Raw genomic sequence first — 21,825 nt, 5'->3', positions numbered from 1 at the left:
CAGAGACAAGCCGCGCAATAATACCCCGTCAGGACAGCCTCCGGGGCACAGTGCGGACGACGCGCACAGTAACGCCGAGAGCGATGGCGAAGCTAGCCACGTAGACGACGGCACATGAGGACCATGGCAGCAAAATGATTACAGCTACTGCTAAATGGCCACAGCCGCAACGTCACAACGACACTACGGATCTCAAGACGGCAAGACGTCTCTGATGCCGCGGGGCAACGATCAAGCGTTGAGCGTGGACAATCAATCCTGTCTTGCCGCTTTACTGGCTGATTCCGCGAAGAAGCATAAGGACGATGAACACGCTGACGGTGTGTGCGAAAAGATTACAGAAATTTATCTCACCATGACTGTCGATGGTAATACAACTACTGTTCGAGCAATGGGGCGACAGTCCCTATTTCTAAAGTCACGTTTATTTATTATCTGTACTGGTCACTCTGAGACTTTTGTTCGATCGGCATATTCGCCATAACCCGGTTTCCCCTCATCTCGCTATGGCACTCGCTTGCCAATATCGCCCGTGAGGATGGTGGCATGGCGAGGACTGAGTGACGTCAATGCTGCGGCAATGAAAGAGTGACGAAGAAGGGATGACGTCATTGCAGTGACAAAGGCGATATGACGACGGCGGCATGGTGACAACGAGATGCTGATCCTTAAGTTACCAGGATGGTATAACGACGAGAACGTGACGACGACGACATAAGGACAATGGAATGACGGCGAGTGTATGGTAATGGTGACATGACCAAGACGGCACGGGGACGACAGTATGACAACGGTGTATATTCGCTATTGATTGACGACAACATGATTGCGCAAGAATTATGAAGGAGCAAGGACGTTGATTGATCTACAAAGGCGATACGACGACGACGCATGACGACAATGATTTCGGAAGACGACGGTAGAACATCAGCGTGGCAGCGATGGCATGATGGCAATTGTATGATGATGACTCTGGAAAGATGATGGTGTGACCGCGACGGCATGAGGGCTGCCAGATGTTCAAATAACGATGTCTAAGATGGAACAACGGCAATGGCATTACCACAACAGCATACCGTCGTGGTGAACAATGAATGCATGACGATGACTGTACGATGATGTCACAATGACGAAGATGCATGCAATTTCTATGAGGAGAATCAGATCACGGCGCGTGTACGACGAAAATAGTTGGATGACGACTGTATCACATACCCTGTAAGACGCCAACGGCAAGATGAGAGGTGAATGACGAGGCAGGAGGGACCACGATGACGCGACCGCTACAGCATGGCGACGGAGGTTTGACGACGGATGTATGATAGCAAATGTCTGACGATGACGCAATGATGTCGATGGCACGACAATGGCGGCATAATCACTATCGATGGCCACCGCATAAATACGGTAAAATGACGAAGGATTGACGTTGATGGAAGGACACAGGTGGTATGACGACGACAACGTGACGACGATGGCATTATGTGAGCCGCATGTAGAAGCTACGTAGCCACGATGGAACGACTGCGATGACATCAAGGGGGCGGTATGACAACGCATGCATCGCGACGGCTATATGAGCAATTTAAAAAAAGTTTGTCTCGTTTGTTCAACCTTGGCGACGAACGGAAGAGTTCCTTGCGCAGCCACAACACTACTGCCTCGTTGGGAGTTGCTCTAGACGCTAGCATTTTACGTTGACTTAACGTACCGCATGAACGCGATAAGCTAAATGTTTTCAAGCTGCTAGGACAGGCACAGCTCATTCATGACCTGCGCATGGACATCAAAAGTATCAGGGCAAAACTCACTTTCTGGGGGGGGGAGGGGGGGGGGGGTAAAAAAGAAATGAGAGCATTTCCGCTATTGTTCATGGATTCAAGCTTCGGCGATCTGCAAACACAATTTTGCGAATAACTCCCAGACCTTGGTGCCAGAAAGAAGGAACTAGAAATGTTCCAAAATCAATTTATCTGTGAAATAGGTGCGCTAGCTTTCGCCTATTAAGATATAAGTGAGCTACAGTCAAAGGACTTCTTGAAATACAATTATAAAGAAGGATGCTTAATTTACATAAAATCTAGGCTCTGAAGAGTTCCCGAACTTCAGTCACTTAAGTCCGCTGATACACGCAAATTTCCGGCACTATCTGTATTCGTAAGCAAATTTGTGTCGAAAAAGAAATAGGACGTCAAGATACAGGGTAACTTTAGTTGATAAACACCTCAATTATCTGCTCATTATCGGCTCAGCAGTCTTGCCGCTACAGTTTACTGAAGTAATGAAGTGAAAGCATTCAGGTCCACCACTCACATTAGTACCCGCCCTATGTCTTGGCAGCCGGAGACTGTTCCCATGCATTCAAATACAGTGCATATCGCTGTGGTCGCATGTTTCTCTAGTGTACATGTGGGTCACCATAATTTCAGATGAGTCACCAGAAAATATTGCTTAAGCTCAAACGAATTCCTAAAAAGGACACATTATTTGGGTGGGTAGCAGCATATCTTACCGTGGGAAGCCAATGTATAACAGTGGATGGTGTGAAGTCAAGCTCAGCCCGCATGAAATCAGATGTTCCTCAAGGTGTATCTTATGGCCATTGTTTTTTCTTATATTTATCAATGACATCGTACAAAAATTATCTGTAAAAATACATTTTGTGCCAACGACTGCATACTATATTAAGAATTTCGCCGTCCAACTGATCAAGAATCTTTAAATTGTACTTTAGCCACCCTGCACCCTGTGCGTAAATTTGCAGATGAAAGTGAACTACGAGAAAAAAACACAGTCACAATGAGAGTGACACGGAAAAACTGTCCTTTTTGTTTACTTATGACATTCATAGCCATGCTTTGTCTGAGATCTCTAGAAATAAATACTTAGGAATAATGCTCACATCTGACATAATATTTAATGACCATGTCGAAAAAATAAAGAAAGAGCCCTGAAGATGCTCGGATATCCAAAAACAAGGCTTGGAAAAGCCATGCCGGGCATTAAACTTCTACGCAGCTGTAGTGCGGAATACCTTTACTGTGTTTAACATAAAAAACTAGAAAGGGTTCAAAGAAAATTTCCCCGATTTGTCCTTCATTGTTATAGCTGGCCGACGTCACCCTCACTCGTCCTACAAAGAGCGGTCCCTGAGGGGCTACAAATCAGAAATACGGAAAGGCTGAATTGCTTTTATTTAGTTCTTCATGGCAAAATTGGAATTAATAAGACATTGTATATAAGACCAGCATCTGAATGCGCAGTGCGCTTTTGTCACTCTAAGAAAATTGCATAAATTATATGTCGCACTGATACCATTAAAATTCATTTTTTTTTTCAAAGAAAATTCCGTGAGTGGAATCGTCTATCAGCTGATGCTATGGTATGTAAAACTGTCTATTCATATATAGGTGCACCCACGAATCGGTCCTAAATTAATTTTTAATATTGTCGTTTCATTCTTTTTCTATTTTTATTTATCGTTGTTGTTTTTTCTTGCGTTGCACTGATTGTGGAATGCTGCCTCTCAATGTAGATAATGCAGGTTCAGTGTGTTCAGTTATTTTTATATTTTGTCACTATGTCTTTGTGATGTTATATGTTGCAATTGTTTTGCCAACAAAAACTACGTATGCCCCCTCCTGCTTTAATCCTGGCACCCACGCTCACAGTACGAAATAAATAAATAAAAGAAAAGGTGATATTGCAAATTTGAGAATGTGATGAAGCGAATATGTGAATATTTTCTTCCCTCGTTATTTCTTCGGTGAGAATTCTGCCCCAAATTTATTTATTAGCGTTATTATCACATTTGCAATGTGTAGGTAATCAGCGGGTTTCTCGTTAATATCTTGGAACTTATGTCTGTTCCGACTGGTGCTGTTCCGGTAGTAAAGTGTTATATAGTGTACGTTGTGGTCAGCGATCGCCATCATCCTTAGTAGAAAACTTATACATTCGTAATTATGTAAGGTTTTGTTCCGACTTCATGCATATTATTTATTTCTAGATACTGTTGGTCGTCTTGATCGTAACAATGTGAATAGAGAAACATAACATTGCAAAATAAAGTAGGATACTATTGGCCGTCTGCTGCGTGACAATGTAAAATGCAGCAACATGACATTTCAAAGTAAATATGTCTGATCAGAACACGCAGAAATGAAACAAAGAAAATAAGACTATATTTCGGATAGCGCATATATATATATATATATATATATATATATATATATATATATATATATATATATATATATATATATATATATATATATCACTATGGCAATGGTAGTTTGCGTAACATATGACATAAAATTTGGAGGACGATTAAGCTTCGCGTTTAAAAGTGCAGCGCGATAGCATTCAAAGATCCCCGACTACTTCTCACGCTTCCCGCCAACTGCGACGTATGTGACCTTAACGTTTACCGGGAAACGCTCGTGGCAAACGCTATGCATGAAAGCGGACTTTCGGGCAGAAACGCGGCCTCTTGCGTGGGCCGCGATATTGCGGAGGCGAGCGCCATCTGGATGTGTTTCGAGGAAGCGGACGCGCCGCTTTGGACTCCGATATATTCACGCGCCGAGGCACGCAAATGGCGCACGCCGCGACCGGTCTATGCATGGTAGAACCGCTGGAAAAGGGATTCGTTTTTCTCTTGTAACATAATTTTGTTTTCTCGTATATTCAAATTACAATCCGCCGCTATCATGTCTGTAGGTTGTATATAAGTCGTAATTTACGATTTTTCTACGTATTTTAGCTTGAGACATACAATTAGGTCAATAACTTCCTTGCAACACATGGAGGGCATGGGTATGGGTGGCTTGAAAATATTTTTCACAGAAAGACGTCCGACGCCGACACCGGATTTTCAGCTACACGGGGCCGTTAACGCTATCGCGTTCAAATACAGCAGGATAGATTCAAGAATTATGTGAATGTCTGCTTGGTAGTTACAAAACGCACATTTCATGAAATACGTGTAACTCGTTCATCGAGAATTTCAACACTACTGAAATTTGCAACAGAGAATGGTAAACAGTTCCATTCTTTTATCGTTTGTGGAGAAAATGAATACGCGTACACATTGAGAAACGCGCGTGGAATTGCAATCATGCGGTGATGGCTTGATTTGACCTTTCTAGTTTGCTTCGAAACGAGGTAGGGTGAGGTTGTGAAATCGACGCATCCTTTTGGCAGCAAGAAATGAAACCAGCGCCCCTTCCCCTCTGCGAAGATGGTCGAACAGCGAAGCTGTGTTAGTTACACCGAGTGTCACTACGCACCGAGTTACACCACGCAAGTCAAACATCGCGAGCAGTCTACATAGTAAATCTTTTGTTCCACTATTCTTTCACAAATTTTCGATTTTGCGTGCTTCGCGTGGTGAGCATGCTTTCGGAGTACTTTTATTGTCGCTCTCCCAGCGAAGTGAAGTGAAGATACTTCGTTATGAATTGCCTGCAGAACGGTTAGCCTTCCACTGTTAGGGAGGCGTCACCGTGACGCGGCCATGACGTCTTCGCGGCGTGTGGTGCCTCTACTTCGGCCGTGGCCGCACTACTCCCTTTGGTCGACCGCGCCTGCCCTTCTTTTGGAGTGGCAGTCTCCCTTCGGTTTCGCTCGGTCGTTGCCTTTCGAGGGCCGCAGAGATCTGCTGGATGGCCTGGGCTTGGACATCTTGATGATAGCACCTCGTTGCGGCCTCGAGCCGCGACGGGATCGTTGTTATCGTTGCAGCTTCGTGCGGTTTCTTAGCACAGTCCCAAAGGATGTGAGCTGCACTGGCTCTTTCCTTTCGGCACAAACAACACAGGTCAGTTACATAAACACTTGGACACCTCATCAGCACCGGGGTGAATAATCACCCCGTTTGAAGTTGTCGATATAAAACCCCTTCCTTACGGGTCAAGCCCGAATGAGGTGGCGGCATAGTCCTTCGCTCTATCTGTACCACTTCACAATTTCGTTGTAGGAAGTCACATGGGCCTTGGTTTCCCACCACCACGACGGGTCGACCGCAGTAGCAGCGGCACGGTTGGTTAGTCCTCGCGCCGCCGCGTTCGTCGTCTCGTTGTGGTTTGCGTTGCCGCAATCCGACACATCACTGCCCATGTGTGACGGAAACCACTTTATCAGGACACACCAATTTTCACGCGCGAGACTGACCGCACGCAGCCAACGCGCGGCTTCACTACACACCCTTGCTCTGGCGTAATTTCGCACTGCCGTCCTAGAATCACAGAACACATTCATGCACTCGGGGTCGGCGATGGCCAGGGCAATGGCCACCTCCTCGGCTGGATGCGCCCCTCGAGCCCGCACACTCGCCGCTGTTCTCATTGCACCGGTCAATGCCCCGACGACTGCAGCGGCGAATGCCTTTCTGTCTCTGCCGTGTCCACAAACACGGCACCCCTGTCTTTGGCATTGAGATCGATGAGCGCCTTGGCCCTCGCCTCCCGCCGCTCTTTGTGGAACTCACGGTTCATGTTTCAAGGCAGCGGACAGACCCGTAGGCGTCTACTAATTGCGTCCGGTACAGGCACTTCTGTATTATCGGATCCCCTTTCGTTTGGCCCCAGGCCTAGGTCACGCAGCACTTGTCTGCCCGTTCTTGTTTCCGACAGCCGCGCGAGCTGAGCGGTCCTCTGCGCCTCGGCGATTTCCTCCAGGGTGGTATGCACTCCCAGGGACAGGAACTTGTCGGCGCTTGCGCAGTCGAGAAGTCAGAGTGCAGCCTTGTACGCTTTGCGTATGAGCGCATTGATCTTATTTCGCTCGCACCGTCTCCAGTTGTTGAAAGCAGCAACGTATGTAATGTGGCTTATAGCGAAAGATTCCACCCAGTGCTTTTTTTTTGCTCTTTAGGCAGGCTTAATTTACGACGACGACGAGCTCACGAGCGAACACTCGCAGGCGCTTGTGGTAGGCAGCTTCTTCCTCGGGAGTATGCACTACTCGTGCTCTTCCCATAATTGTAGCTGGGATGGAATGTGCGGAACCACTAATACAAAGCTCCGTATATTGGGCGCGTTGACTCACCGCTGGAGGTGCGGGCGCTGCAATCGTTTTTAAGATTCGTTGCATTGGCTAAACGATTGACCTCTTTGTGTTTCTTAATGAAGTTTCACGCACATTCAGCTACGACGGAGAGAATGGCGTCAGCGACGATATGCCCGCAGTCCGCCGTTGTCGCTTGGATTCGTTGTCTCGAGTTTGCTCGGCGGCACGGTTAGGAGCACGGACCCGACATTGCCGCTAGCGATTCATCAAAATTAAATTGTTTGAAAATTATATGTGTCCGTCACGTGCGATAATGAATGGCTCATACTCCATTAAGAAATGGCTCATACGCCCGTGAACGCGGCCTACACATTACGACGACAAAAGAGAAGTGAAAGTCTTTGCTGGAATGACGAGCGGCAACGGAGCCGTATGTGGCAGATGACAAACGTGGGAGCAGTGGCACGAGCGCGTTCGCGCGGTAGCGCCGAGGGGCGTCGACGAACTAGCTGTGGGAGAAGACGACGACGCTTGAGCCATTGCCGGTGATGATACTTTTAGCGAACTCCAACCAAGACGGCACACTGTCCGCAAAAGAGCTTCGCCGGAAAATTTAAGACTGCTTAGTTTCCGGCATTGTGCTAAGTAGGCACTTGAAGCAATTGCAGCATTTAAGAAACTGTCAGTTTCAAAATACCCTGGTAGAATTAGCCTTGCGGCTTGACTTAGTGTTTTCGGAATTTCGTTAATTAATCCTTATGGGGACGGATCCTATATGATATTAGCGTATTCTAGCAATATTCTTACGCAAGTTAACGACACGCGTAGCTTAGCTGTTGGGGATGCTAGCTACACTTTGCCCATTCCACCCAAGTTCTGCCAATATTTAACTTAATCGATGTGCAGGAATGGACCCACCTCAGCTTTTTACGGTTTGCCGAAACTCCATAAACCCAGAGTGCCCTACAGTCAATCGTGGAGTTTCGTACTCCCAACTGCGATCACTATACACATACTTGCACCAGATTACATCACCACTCACCGGAAGGAAGCCTAGCACGTGCGCATCTTCAAGAAGTTCATCAAACACACGTCTAAAGTGCGTATCGATGATGATGAATGCCTGGTCTTTTTTGATGTGATCTTTCTGTTCACCAGAGTACCGACTCAAGTGGCTATATACGCAACTAAGGATGCCCTAGAACGAGACAATACACTCAACGAGAGAACCCCTTGAGTGTAGACAAACCTGCCGCCTTCTCTAGCTGTGCCTGTCCAATACCTACTTTACCTTCCGAGGCAGGTATACAGACAGGTGAAAGGAACTCCAATGGGGACCTCAATTTCCGTTACAATGACTAACTTTGGAGAATGATAGCAAAATCTCGGCGAATTTCGGTGATTTCCCTGCTAAATTATTGACGGAAGAAGAAGATTACGTGAAATGCGATAGCTTTGTTCGGCCACCTCTTCCTCCACGAACAGACAGCATTCTAAAATTTTCAGTCTACCGTAAACCAATCCACACGGGCCGCCACCTTCACTTTGATTCTAACCATCAGGCAAACCACAAGGCGTCTGTTGTAATTTCCTTGTTAAATAGAGCCGAAGCTCATTTCTCATTGGAATCAGATCATAACAAAGAAAGGAGAGTGGTTCTCAACGAAGTTGAAAGGAATGGCGACACATAGGACTTCATCCCAAGAACCACTCGACAAAAAAAAGAAAGAAACAAATTAAAGAACCATTAACAGTTGACTTCGCCCTATCCCAGAAACGAGTGTCCCTCCCATACGCCAAAGGTGCCCGCGAAGCTCTCAGCCGAATATTCAAATAAGGACACTTAATAGTCGCGCACAACGCTATAAACACTTTCAATATCCTTCTTCCTAGAAGAAAAGACCGTCCGCCAAAAGAAAATGCTCAAGGCGTCATCTATAAAATCAGCTGTGCCGACTGTCCGGCGACGTACGTTCGGGAAACCAAAAATCTAAAAGAAAGAATGAGACAAGATCAGAGTAACATCGGAACAAGCAACCGAATACGCACCGCCGTCACTGAACTTTCCGAAGACGCCGGCCACAAAGTTGCCCTCCAAGAGACCCAAATCCTTCAAACAGAGACGAACTAGCGCAAAATGCTCCCACTGGAGTCGTGGCACATTCAGAATACAGCAGGTAATATAAGCCGCCTGAAGGGCAACCTACCATCTGTGTATATTCATGGCCTTGGCAACACAACTAAAATTTTAAAAAACACGCCCGGACAGGTAGATCATCATTCTACGCCGCCAACACTGAAACGTCTGCGCTCCCCCTCCCTTCAACGGCATTCTCGCAGGTCAAGCGCCCGCAGCATCGGTCATCCCAGCCGAACAGCGCCGCCGCAGCCATCCCACCCTTTCGCCCTTCCCGTCTGTCAAGAAAAGGTTCTCAGTCAAGTGCCTCCCCACCTTCCACGCTGCCCCCTCCTTGTTTTACGAAGGACCTTTTAAAAGCTGCACACCGCCACCTCCGTAGAATACCTCCTAAAGAAGGAGCCGAATGGGCTCCGAAATGTCGGGCTAATAAATTAGTTTATTAGGTTGGAATCACTGTCAAAGTACCAATCAGTTTTCCGAACCAGACACGTAATTTTGTCGGAATTTTTAGCTTCCTGTCAAGAGGCTTATATATGAACGATGTTAAAGTTGATTTTGTTCAACTATGAAACTTAATGAACTGCTTTAGTCCGTTTGGTGTTTGCATTACAAAGTAGAGCCTGTTATCGCACTGTCGTGTACAAGACCTCCTGGGTTCAGTCAAACTGCTTACGGCAGCTTTCGGCCATGGAGGACGTTTCTAGTGTCTACTAGAAGAACTAATAAAGCTTAATTTGAAGCTGATACTTTCCAAAATCGTTATTTTTACCAGATGTGTGCACCATAATAACCTTTCCTACTAGCCAGGCATCTAGAACCCGTTTCTGTGTCAATGAAACATTGAAAATGATCTCCAGATAGTGGGCTATTCATTGCGCATACGTTAGTAAGAAGGCGCTTGTTGCACCGTCTGGAAAAAATGTATTTTTTACCATTAGTATTTAGGAAAAGACCTAAAATTCCCTCATTTGAAACCTGCATATAAGGCTTGTTAAAACTTTCGGAGACTTCAGTGCGGAGGGTGGACACATCTGTAGAAGTATCACCAAAAATGGTTTGAAAAAGTCCATTATTAGGTTGCAGTACATGAGCAGTGCGATACAAGTTCATCATTCACTACTACGTACGTCACTGATACCTTCGTTATTTGGCGAGAGAGTGAAAAACGCTGTGGATCATGATTCGTTGAAATCAGGTATTGTTAGCTCAGAATATCTTCTTATAGCAGCAGCCAAGTTAACGAGCCATAGAATACCCAATGCTGAACATTTATGATGACTTTTTCTTAAATTCTGTCTTTCCCTCCTAATTGTTCGTTTTACACCGGTGATTTCGCCAGTCATTCTTGGCTTGTGTTTGCTTCTTTTTCTTCTCCGAATTCGCACACGTCTATTCACAAAATAAAAAAATAACGCCTTGAAATGCAATCGATGTCGCATTGACGTCATTCGTTTGACTGAATGTGTCTGAAGCAAAGGAAACCATAATGCTCGCGTCATCGTCTTTATCAAATCTCGAACATGCTTTTTATAGTACTGACTTTGGGTCATACAACAATATGCTTTATCTGTAAATAAACTATATTAAGGTTCGTGAGGCCAGTTGCACAATAAGGACATGATTTTCAACTCGTCCCTCTGAGAACACGAGGTCTAACATTGATTTTCATTCTACAACTACACGTATGCATTCGAAAACGAACTGTTCAGAATAATGACTGAAGGCAGTTTTTAGAAGTTTATACCATGTGTGTTCGCGACGCTGAGCGCTACCTAAGGTCTCTCCAATCAAATCATGTGAAAGCAACGTCTCCAGTTATGTTTATTGCATGTATTCTTAATATTGCGTATAAATATTGTGCGCATGCTCTCGCAATAACGACACACACACACACACACACACACACACACACACACACACACACACACATATATATATATATATATATATATATATATATATATATATATATATATATATATATATATATATATACATATATATATATTATGTCACACGTTTTCATTGCGATGTATGGCATTTTGATTCCTGTAAATATTGTGTGGTTCCTTCAGGCTATACAAGTCCTTTAATTTGGCTCGATGCGTTCTTCGTAACGACAATGCAATGTGACTATTATGTAAATAGGGAGTTTCCACAAAAATCACATGTGGCCACCTTCTTACGTTATTTTTTAACCCCACATCGAATACTTGGAAAGCAGTTTGCAGCCTACGCATGGTGGCCTCGCTGATGTTTACTGATATGTTGTGGCTAAAACTTATTCATGCTTTTCTTTTCCTACCCTGAACACCCCAAATGGTCCCCAATTCGGCCATCTGGCCTAAACGTTACCGTTATTTATTAAATTTGTTTATAGCGACTTAGTAGTAATATTGTTGAACTCAGTATTGCAGGTATATAACCAGAATAATGCTCTTCGTACTTGGTGCTGCAACTGCTTTTAACGATAATTAATTCTTGAAACCCATTGATTTAGGTTTCTGAGTTCTTACGACAACTTCGCGTTTCAGTTAGGTTGCGCAACATTCTTGTGCCTTATTCATAGGGCCAAATATATATATAATATTTTCAAGTGCAGGTTATAATAATGAAAATGCTCAGTGGGCAACACATTAAACGCACGTAATATTTCCAGTGCCTGTACATTAGGTAGAACGTTAGCAGTCTGTCGAACGGTTTTTTTTTATGTTTTTCAATATGAATGCTTGCTTGCGATGTCGTACACTTCACAAGGTTACAATAATTACCATGCGGAAGGAAGAGACCTTTATATAAATGTTATAGCGGTTGTACAAACTGTCATAGCTTTACGTTAGAGTTATGCCGCATGTTCTCTCTAGGCTAGACGTAATATAACCAATTTTGCATCACGAATTAAATGTTTCTGCAAGTTTCTTCTAAATATTTTTGCATTATCGAGCCATTCTATCTTTTTACGCTATGAGATAAGGGGCAGTGTTATAGTTTGCGTGCTTTTGCGGAGGCGTCAACAGTACAGCATAGGTTTTATTCCTAATGTACGCTAGTGAAGTATAATGGCTGCCCTTATGTGATAGGTTTAAGGTCGCGTTTGCTAAAGCTAGGAAGAAACTAGGAATCGGCACGAATCAGATGTATGCGTTAAGAGACAAAGCCGGCAATATCATTACTAATATGGATGAGATAGTTCAAGTGGCTGAGAAGGTCTATAAAGATTTATACAGTACCAGTGGCACCCACGACGATAATGGAAGGGAAAATAGTTTCAAAGAATTCGAAATCCCAAAGGTAACGCCGAAAGAAGTAAAGAAAGCCTTGGTAGATATGCAAAGGGGGAAGGCAGCTGGGGAGGATCAGGTAACAGCAGATTTGTTGAAGGATGGTGGACAGATTGTTCTAGAGAAACTGGCCACCCTGTATACGCAATGCCTCATGACCTCGAGCGTACCGGAATCTAGGAAGAACGCTAACATAATCCTAATTCATAAGAAAGGAGACGCCAAAGACTTGAAAAATTATAGACCGATCAGCTTACTGTCCGTTGCCTACAAACTATTTACTAAGGTAATCGCTAATAGAATCAGGAACACCTTAGACTTCTGTCAAGCAAAGGACCAGGCAGGATTCCGTAAAGGCTACTCAACAATAGATCATATTCACACTATCAATCAGGTGCCAGAGAAATCTGCGGAATATAACCAACCCTTATATATGGCTTTCATTGATTACGAGAAAGCGTTTGATTCTGTCGAAACCTCAGCAGTCATGGAGGCATTACGGAATCAGGGTGTAGACGAGCCGTATGTAAAAATACTGAAAGATATCTATAGCGGCTCCACAGCCACCGTAGTCCTCCATAAAGCAAGCAACAAAATCCCAATAAAGAAATGCGTCAGGCAGGGAGATACGATCTCTCCAATGCTATTCACAGCAAGTTTACAGGAGGTATTCAGAGACCTGGATTGGGAAGAATTGGGGATAAAAGTTAATGGCGAGTACCTTATTAACTTGCGATTCGCTGATGATATTGCTTAGTAACTCAGGGGACCAATTGCAATGCATGCTCACTGACCTGGAGAGGCAAAGCAGAAGAGTGGGTCTAAAAATTAATCTGCAGAAAACTAAAGTAATGTTTAACAGTCTCGGAAGAGAACAGCAATTTACAATAGGCAGCGAGGCACTGGAAGTCGTAAGGGAATACACCTACTTGGGGCAGGTAGTGACGGCGGATCCGGATCATGAGACGGAAATAATCAGGAGGATAAGAATGGGCTGGGGTGCGTTTGGCAGGCATTCTCAGATCATGAACAGCAGGTTGCCACTGTCCCTCAAAAGGAAAGTATATAATAGCTGTGTCTTACCGGTACTCACCTACGGAGCAGAAACCTGGAGGCTTACGAAAAGAGTTCTACTCAAATTGAGGACAACGCAACGAGCTATGGAAAGAAGAATGATAGGTGTAACGTTAAGGGATAAGAAAAGAGCAGATTGGGTCAGGGAACAAATGCGAGTTAATGACATCTTAGTTGAAATCAAGAAAAAGAAATGGGCATGGGCAGGACATGTAATGAGGAGGGAAGATAACCGATGGTCATTAAGGGTTACGGACTGGATCCCAAGGGAAGGGAAGTGTAGCAGGGGGCGGCAGAAAGTTAGGTGGGCGGATGAGATTAAGAAGTTTGCAGGGACGGCGTGGCCACAATTAGTACATGACCGGGGTTGTTGGAGAAATACGGGAGAGGCCTTTGCCCTGCAGTGGGCGTAACCAGGCTTATGATGATGATGATGATTGTTAAAGCTGTTAAATGCGCAACGTCGAATGATCGAAAAAAAAAGGCTAGTATCAACAGCGTAGACTGCGGATTGCGCATGATTACTAACATTAGCAGTATTTTTTAGTATAACTATTTAGGAGAATAGGCCCAAGTACACTTCCTTGGGGAACGCTTTTTGCTAGTGTTCTTACTGAAGAAAGTTTCAATCTAATAGCGACGCAATGTTTCCCGCGTTGAAGGTGTGATTTCTAAAGTTCAAGCGGAGTACCGCGAAAGCCGTAATGCTTAAATATTGCGAATGGGGTTTTGTTCATTGTACAAACATAGGCTTGACAGTAAGTACACCAAGGGGCCTATTGTCAATAACTTGCTGTCGAAGTTATTTGGGCTGAATAAATTTTTTGCTCACAAAGCGAGCTTTGTAGACATTTCGTGCCGGAAACCAAACTGCATATCTCATAAGATAATAAACTTATCAAAAAATGACATAATTCTCTCGCAAGTTATCTTTTCTAGGCCATCAGAAATTACACTTAGCACAGATACTTGCTTATAGCTTGTTACCTCGTCCTTGTTTCCTGACCAAAATAAAACGATCACTTTCACATGCTGTATATTCTCAGGGAAGACGCAACAGAATAAACAAAGATTCTAAACGTGAGTAGGTCCTTGCAATGAAAAGTCACAAATTTAATAGGCCCATTTTATCAAATCCATTTATATCGCACGTGGTGCTATTCTTTAATGACATCTAAGTCGAATAACGTGTTATTGTGCTGTAGGTTCGAGAAAGGTTGTGTGCCTGTTACAGCTCTCAGAAAGGAGGTTACGTTTACGTCATGTGTGCTTAAGTTTAGAGATCTCAAGCATTTGTTAGATATGTCACCAATAATGGACTTGTTATAAGCTGCCAACTTCTACTACCAGGTTCTGGTAGTACAAATTTATTTATTTCACGCCCGTGATTTCACTCTGAGTTCCCGGTCTATTAAAGATGTTTTCGAAGTATTTGTCCTTGGCGGAATTTATTCACAAGGTTTGGGTATTTCTTTTTAACGAAGAGAAATGCAGGGGTTCCCGAGTTTTCAGAAAGTTTGCGTATAACAAAATTTTATCGCGGATCATTCGGAGGCTTTCGTCTGGAAGTCATCGTTTCCGAATTCTTTTATTGGTTGAATTTTCAATTCGAAAGACAGCATTCCTAAATGTTTAGAATTGCACGTATCTATATGTTGTAAGGTTGACGCGCTTCTGTGCAGTCTACAGAGCTAAATTTTTTCGATTTCTGTGCGTTATGTCTTTTTTAATTTCAGATTATATACTTGAATAGGAAATGACTCAGAATAATGCGAACTTCTAGATGCATGATTTCCTTTAGAGAACGTGTACACGTGCGAATGGTAACCTATGTTTCCTGCAATTAGAGCACAATGTGCATATCTATCTATGACAACGAAGGCAAGAAAACTCTCGGAGTTAGCGCAGATGTATGTGGTTGCTATGATTGTTTCAGCAGTCAAATGAAAAGAAAACCATGAGCAGTGTGCGGGACTAGGTCCTATTTAGTAAAGTATAATATTAGGATTGCGGCCAAAGTCATGAGTGGTTTGTGCACACAAACCAGAACAACTCTTAAAAAAATATATTCATAGAACTCTTAATGTCACCATAGGGGGCCGATACGCAACAGTGAAGACACACTTGTGGGATTCCTGACTCAACACTTGTTAGTAAATTGTCGGTGCGTAATAAAATAGGAGCATGCTGCATGAACTTCTCTTCAGATGCAAGCTGAAATACACCCCAGCGGCACCTATCAGGAGGATTCGAAAAGAAAGTTTGATAACCAGGCATTCGAAATACTTCCTCGTCTCATGTATACCACGTTTCTCTAATGAATTGAATTTTGGTGTTTTAAGTGGCAAACCCACGCTTTGATCATGACGCACACCGTAGTGGGGGATAAATTTTCACCAGCGGGATATCTTTAACGTGCCCCCAATGCAAGTGACACCGGCGCTTTCGCATTTCGCCTCCATCGACATATGGCCGCGATTTCCCACCGCGCCTTCGTGCAAAGCAGCGCCAGCACCACAGCCGCTAAGCTACCGCGACAGCAAACCGCCGAGAAACGAAGTCAAATCGTCGGCTGTTTATGCCTAGCCAACACCGCGTTACAGTGAAAAAAAAGGGGGGAAACAGGAAACGATTTGTAATCACTAAATGTTGCAAAGTGTCGACAAAAGAGCTTCCGGAGGCATTGAGAGCGTTGTGCGAACGTTAAATATACTGTTTTAGGTAAAGCTTTACGGTGCCCGGCGTTCAGACTTGAATACCCTCGTTACTTCCACGAAGCGCCAACGCTAGTGCCGGCAGCGGAACGAAGATGGCTCCGCGTACAGCGCCGACTGCGTGGAGCACGAGCCTACTTAGATTCTCGGTCGTTTTACAGACGAGCTGATAGCACGTCGCGCGCGTCTTGCAGGACGCTTCTATCAGACGCGGAATCTACCGGGCTACCTGCAGTTTCTCGGCGCGAGAAATGCGATCGGAGCGAAGCGTAAGCGAGGCTCGGCTGAAACGGTCTGTTGTCATTGGAAGAGTTTTGCGGTCACTGGAGTACAGCAGGTATTGCTCCCTTCGGTTTTATGTAGCATATTTCCAAGACCTGCCGGTTTGGCTTTAATACGTTGATTGCAGTGCTTATATTTAAAACTACGGCACAGAGTTTCGGCCGTTCTCGTTGACGCTAGCAGTGGGTGTCACCGCGGACAGGGCTCCGCATTGTAGTATACGCGAAGTCTTGCGGCGCGGTCAGGTATTAGTGATGACAGTACTGTGGCCACAGTGGTGGAATTTTAAGGTGCTAGCATTAAGGGCCCCGTGCCACAAGAAATGCGATGTCGGCATCGAACGTCGCTTGGCGATACATCAGACCACACCGCAACCATGGAGGCCCGGCCGGGCGGCGTAGAGGCGCTACTGAACCAATTGCATTCCTCAAGGTAAAATGCGTAGAAAAATGGTAAAACGTACGGCCTAAACACACCCTACATATATTACTGCGTTGGAGTTCAATATGAATATACCTGAAACATAATTCTGTTAGGCGGAAACTCGAACGCAAACCCCTTTCCCGAGCGGGGCGGCTCGCTGTGTTCCTTGCAACAACACCGTCGCGTACGCCTACGCGCATCCGAGAGAAAGCTGCGGTGGCCGGGAGGCGTGACAAGCGGTCGGGGATCAGCTGAAATCTATCGCTTCCCACTCTTAAAGGCGAAGCTTGAGCGCCCTCCTACGCTTTCCTTAGCCGGAAGGCAACTCGCTGTAAATCGGTGACGAAGAACCGGTAATTATACCTAATCGAAGTAAGACGTCACTGAGCGAATGTTGAGTAGGCCATAAATTTCCTGCGGCCGCCACGAACACCAATTAGCAGTGGCGAATTCTGGCTTGAGGCTGACGCCGCGGGCGTATCCGTGTCACGCTGTAGCTCGTGCGGACAGCTTGCTAACAGCGCGCAAGGTTTCTTACTGCGATGAACTCACCGTGGTGGCTCAACAGTTGTGGCGTTCTGCTGCTAGGCGACAGGTCGAGCGTACGAGTCCCGACCATGGCGGCCGCAAACCAACGCGGCGGATTTCAAAACGCTCGAGTTCCGCGCTTTCGGTGCACGTTAAAGAACGCCGCGTGTTTACAATTATTCAGGAACCCTCAACATCGTCCCTCACGACCCTACTGACTAGTTTCGACATTTGAAAGCCGGCATTTTGTTTAATTGCATTGTCATCGTGAGCGCAATGACTCCTCGAGCACTCAAAAGCGGGTTGTTTTCTCCTGTCACACTCATCCTTGCTCGCCTTCCAACAGTTACGGCGTTGCGTAAGGATAGCGTAGATTATACGGGTAGATAATTTTTTAGGTATTATCGAATTTTTTTTAACTCCCCTGTAGCAGATAGCCTAATTCTAGTCTTTGAGCTGGATTTCTCAAGAAAGCGGACATTACTTTCACAAAGATTTCTAAGCATATATTCAACTAATTGAGAAAAGTTTGCGCTTTAACTTCCTAATTATTTCTTTGGTGGCACATATTGCGATTTACGAAATCTAGCCGATGAGCTCGCAAGGCGCATACACTAAAAATTTATTTTAGAGATGACACTAGTTTCAATACATTCACTGCCACAGTGTGTAGCTAAATACATGGGCGTTACAGTTAGTATTGTGTTTTAATGCATAAAACCGCGTTTTGTTACAAAAAAGGGTAACTGAAACAACAGTGCATTTTTACCGCGAGCGGAACATCTGCTACCGTTTTTCGTACATGTCCGCGCCATTGGACAATCCAGCTCAAAGACTAGGATTATGTTATCTGCCAGAGGCAATTTAAAAATCTCGCAAAACTTGAAAATGATGACCACGTACAGACACGGAAACATGTAAAAGAGGGAGCAAAAAGACTAAGGAGATAGCAACTTGAGATACGATATTGTAAACTTGCCGCAACTATAGAAAAAGGGCGTTTATGTTTCATGTCCCGCCATCGCGGAAACGTATTTTCCTTAATCTCACTATGCGCATTGCACGAATGGACAAAAACAGAACGACTTTTACTCTCCACGCAACGACGTGAATGATGCGTAAAACGCATACGACTCTTCAGGTAGTATTTGTTCCATGAAAGAATGGCGCGCAGCTGCAGATACAGTAGAAGTTTGCTAAAATGCGCGAGAAGGATTTCAACACGCTTTACGCAAGGTTTTAAAGTGTCCTTTCTCTCCCTTTCAACTACAACCTCGGTAGAAAAGTCGACGGTAAAATATCTTAAAGTTTAATACTAGATGCCAAAAAAAGAAATTGAGAATTTACTTACGGGGACCACTTGTGAAGAGATGGACTTACCGTGCCGTCACGACCGTAGCGGGGTAGCAGGTGGCATATACGCGCATTGCATTCTAAAGCGAAGCGAATTGCGGCGAGGTGTTTCTCGACACGCATGTGTTTCTTTTGGTTCGTTTCCTTTCTTTTTTTTCTTGGTACATTAGGCTTCTCGCTGCTGTGTTTCCCTCCCCTACCTAGAGACGCACAGATAGAGAGAGAGGGCGACTGAGCGAGCGTCGGGTGTACGTAGACAAGACAAGGTCTGCAGGCCTCTCCTCCCGCATTCTCACCGCTGACGAAGCTATTTGTTTAGTTGGGCCAAGGTGCAATGACGTTCTTTTTTTTTTTTCTGGAGCGCCGTTTCGTTTCGTTTTGCGAGCGATGAGTTATCGGTAGGCAGTCGTTGTGAACGGGGTCGCGTGAGGAGCGCGCGATTTGAGAGCTGGGACAGTACCTCGCAGTGAAACGATGGCCTGAAGTCTCTTCAAGCTCGCGAGAGGGCGCCCTTCTGCACTCGTCTGCGCTCTCAGCGCTAAGCCTTGTTTTCCTCTCAAAAGGGCGACGCGGGTGCAAAGACGCGGCGAAGATACGGCTTTGTCGGCTCGGACACAGAGCTGTCTGGACGCTATCTTGTTTTTCCGGGGCCCCTCGGTCCGCCATCGCGAGGGACTCTCGACCTTCCCATTCGAGTGGCCTGCGTGCGTGAATGATTCCTCATAGGCGTCGGCGCGACCTTGGCGTCCACGGGCTTGCTGTAAAGGCAGGCGCCCGCTGCCGTGCGTTCGTTAACCCGGCAGTACGCGCGGCCACCCTGACAGTCATGTAGCGTTCCCGTGGTCGTTTCTTTTCCGCTGCACGCCTCGGTGCCTATCATCCGGTTCACTTGAAGGGTGCCCACTCTCTCTCTCTCTTACTTCCTTTTCCTTAGTTTGATACGCTCAGAACTATGTTATCTCTGGTGTTCGTTTCCTTCGCGTATTCTCTGCGTCGCTCAGCGCTAACGACTTGGATAGCCTTGGAGGAATACCACAGCGGAGCAGCTCGGTGGCACGTCTGGGAGCCGATACACTGAGAACTGCCGCTTGAGTTCGACGCTTTGACGATAGCGGCGCTAGTGTACGTAAGAGCGCTCCGCCAGATTAGCGGACGACGCGCACCTGTTGGCATAGCCTGCCGGCGCGTGGCCTCACACAGTGTGCGCCGCGCTCGCCGGGGGCGCAAATTGCATACCCGCTGTAACAAACGGTCGGCTAGGATGCTTCGAGCGCTGTTAGTGGGTTTTGCGAGCTCGGCCTACGAGGGGCACCAGTGCTTGGGCTCGTACCGTAACTCAAGAATATCTGCCTGGCCTCCAGCCGTTGTTCACTAGATTTTATTGGTGTTATGGAGATGCTCGAAAGGAATCAGCGTTCAAAGTGGCATCAACATTTGCACCATCGATTTAAATAACCTTATTGGAACAGGAAGTTGATCTAGCCAAATTTAAAAGGAGGTCGGTTGCGCCAACCATATAACATCTTTAACCCCTTCAGTTGTAGTGAAAGCATTTTTCTACATGACGTCTTCTTTTTTTTTTTAGTTACTCGCAGTTGTGGAAAGCAAAGTACTGAGCTGATTGAGTCGCTTCTAAACGACTTGATCTGCTCATAGAATGTGGGCCCGTTTCTATTCAGTGCAGGGAGTTTGTCTATAACGATGCTCGTGCCGTCAACTTTCTTGTGTCATCCGTGCGCTGCGGTTAATGCCTTAAGTATGAATGCGTTAGAGTAAGTGCTTTCTACGCCACGCCCACGTTTCACAAGTCCAACGTACGCTGTTCTTTCGCTACTAAAAACGGCACATGTTACCCTGTGTCATCCCTGCTGCAAAGAATAATCATTCATTGAGCGGATGCGTGTTGTTTCTTGCAACAAATAAAGAAAACATTATTTACTGACTTCACACTGAACCCGAAATAAGTTTCCCTATAAAACCAAGTAAACAGTAATTGCAGAGGGGATAATTCTGCCACCAAATTTAATGCGATCACCATTCATAGGACAGTATCTGTCTGTCTGTCTGTCTGTATGTCTGTCTGTCTGTCTGTCTGTCTGTCTGTCTGTCTGTCTGTCTGTCTGTCTGTCTGTCTGTCTGTCTGTCTGTCTGTCTGTCTGTCTGTCTGTCTGTCTGTCCGTCCGTCCGTCCGTCGCCGGATGAACCCTTTTCCCACCAACTTGGGTTACTGGCTTTCCATCTAAGCGGCTGCTCTGCCGAAGGACCCGTGTTAGAAACCAGCCGGCGGCCCAACTTCAATTATTGGTTATGTGCCGCGCATCAATGAAACTCAGTGACACCAGTTTCGGTCACTGAGTATGTGCTACTGAATGTGTGATTCCCGCATCCAGTATCTGCAAACAACCTTGTCTAAATATGTAGAGGGTGTTTCAGCTAATTTTAGCCAGAGTTTATAAATATGCCGATGCACTCTAAGTCGACGCGACCAAATGCATGTTGCTCACTTTTGTATGCAGTGTGTTGCGGTATTTTTTGTATTTTTCTTAATTATATAATTATTCGAGAGTTATTAACCAACTCCTCAAGAAACAATATTAGGCAAAAGATTCCAATTAGAAAGTTGTGGAGCGCTTTGCAAAACGTCGGAATAAACAGTTTCTGTCTTTCTATCTATTACGTAATATTGTTTTTCACTTTACTGTGCATGCCCGCGAAATACGGAAAAATACCACGAGACATACGCGCTTGCGCGCCGTGATTGCAGCGCTCGAAAACTGTCCGCGTACAGGGCGTGCTGCCGCTTAAAAGGCGACATGGCAGTGACGAAGGCGTTGGCCGTGCGATTTACGCCAGCGACGTGCTTCCCTCGCGGCAGTTCACGAAAGCGATAAGCAGATGCAGCACACCGGGCTAAATGCTATGTTCGTTTGTGCGCGGAACGCTTGGGAGCAGTGCAATCAGGACACGCAAGCGGGCATGTCACGTGGTGTTCTTTCTTTTTATTCATTCCGCGGGCTTT

The 21,825-nt window shown here is 45.4% G+C and overlaps 1 protein-coding gene across 2 annotated transcripts in view; it reads right to left on the bottom strand.

Moving 5' to 3' along the window:
- LOC135904272 (monocarboxylate transporter 9-like) overlaps positions 1-19,635 on the bottom strand; it is a 78,862-nt gene extending 59,227 nt beyond the window's left edge. The window contains exon 1 of one of the 2 annotated variants that reach the window (XM_065434895.1): positions 18,805-19,635. The gene's annotated coding sequence lies outside the window, so the exon portion shown is untranslated. The remainder of the gene's footprint in view (positions 1-18,804) is intronic. The other variant, XM_065434896.1, reaches the window with a different exon arrangement.
- Positions 19,636-21,825: the final 2,190 nt, after the last annotated feature.

The sequence above is a fragment of the Dermacentor albipictus genome, chromosome 2 (assembly GCF_038994185.2).
Source record: "Dermacentor albipictus isolate Rhodes 1998 colony chromosome 2, USDA_Dalb.pri_finalv2, whole genome shotgun sequence".
NCBI classification, from domain to species: domain Eukaryota; kingdom Metazoa; phylum Arthropoda; class Arachnida; order Ixodida; family Ixodidae; genus Dermacentor; species Dermacentor albipictus.
This window is presented reverse-complemented; position numbering and strand designations above follow the sequence as displayed.